Genomic DNA, 1123 nt, shown 5'->3' with positions numbered 1-1123 from the left:
GCCTTCTTCTCAGCCGCAGCCCGCGCCTCCTCCGCCGCCTTCTTCTCAGCCGCAGCCCGCGCCTCCTCCTCCGCCTTCTTCTCAGCCGCAGCCCGCGCCTCCTCCGCCGCCTTCTTCTCAGCCGCAGCCCGCGCCTCCTCCTCCGCCTTCTTCTCAGCCGCAGCCCGCGCCTCCTCCTCCGCCGCTTTCTCAGCCGCAGCCCGCGCCTCCTCCGCCGCCTTCTTCTCAGCCGCAGCCCGCGCCTCCTCCGCCGCCTTCTTCTCAGCCGCAGCCCGCGCCTCCTCCTCCGCCTTCTTCTCAGCCGCAGCCCGCGCCTCCACCTCCGCCGCTTTCTCAGCCGCAGCCCGCGCCTCCTCCGCCGCCTTCTTCTCAGCCGCAGCCCGAGCCTCCTCCGCCGCCTTCTTCTCAGCCGCAGCCCGCGCCTCCTCCGCCGCCTTCTTCTCAGCCGCAGCCCGAGCCTCCTGCTCCGCCTTCTTCTCAGCCGCAGCCCGCGCCTCCTCCTCCGCCTTCTTCTCAGCCGCAGCCCGCGCCTCCTCCTCCGCCTTCTTCTCAGCCGCAGCCCGCGCCTCCTCCGCCGCCTTCTTCTCAGCCGCAGCCCGAGCCTCCTCCGCCGCCTTCTTCTCAGCCGCAGCCCGAGCCTCCTGCTCCGCCTTCTTCTCAGCCGCAGCCCGCGCCTCCTCCTCCGCCTTCTTCTCAGCCGCAGCCCGCGCCTCCTCCGCCGCCTTCTTCTCAGCCGCAGCCCGCGCCTCCTCCGCCGCCTTCTTCTCAGCCGCAGCCCGAGCCTCCTCCGCCGCCTTCTTCTCAGCCGCGGCCCCGCCACCGTTTCGTCCAGCGTGCACACACCCCCGGAGGGTGCATGCACATCTCACAAAAATCTTTTTTTGCCAGCTGAAGCGACTGAGTGGTGGGCTCGCCGCCGTCAGCGGGCCCATGCGCGGGCAGCTGGCGCCCCTCTCCCTTGAGCACGACGAGCTCTCTGAGGAGCACGACGCCTGTGGCAGCCAGCGTGTGCAGCTAGCGGCGCAGCGCTGGCTGCAGCGGGTGCGGCACAGGCGCTTGGCAGCGGCCGCGATAGTCCGCGTGCAGTCAGTCTTTCGCGGCTACCAGGTGCGACATCGGAATG

The 1123-nt window shown here is 71.4% G+C and overlaps 1 protein-coding gene across 1 annotated transcript in view; it reads right to left on the bottom strand.

Moving 5' to 3' along the window:
* EMIHUDRAFT_114819 (hypothetical protein) overlaps positions 1–1123 on the bottom strand; it is a gene marked incomplete at both ends in the record, with an annotated part of 7460 nt that overhangs the window by 3561 nt on the left and 2776 nt on the right. The window lies entirely within an intron of this gene.

The sequence above is a fragment of the Emiliania huxleyi genome (genome assembly GCF_000372725.1).
Source record: "Emiliania huxleyi CCMP1516 unplaced genomic scaffold EMIHUscaffold_231, whole genome shotgun sequence".
Classification (NCBI taxonomy): Eukaryota; Haptophyta; order Isochrysidales; family Noelaerhabdaceae; genus Emiliania; species Emiliania huxleyi.
Note: the sequence above shows the minus strand (reverse complement) of the source record. Positions and strands in the feature narration are given on the sequence as shown.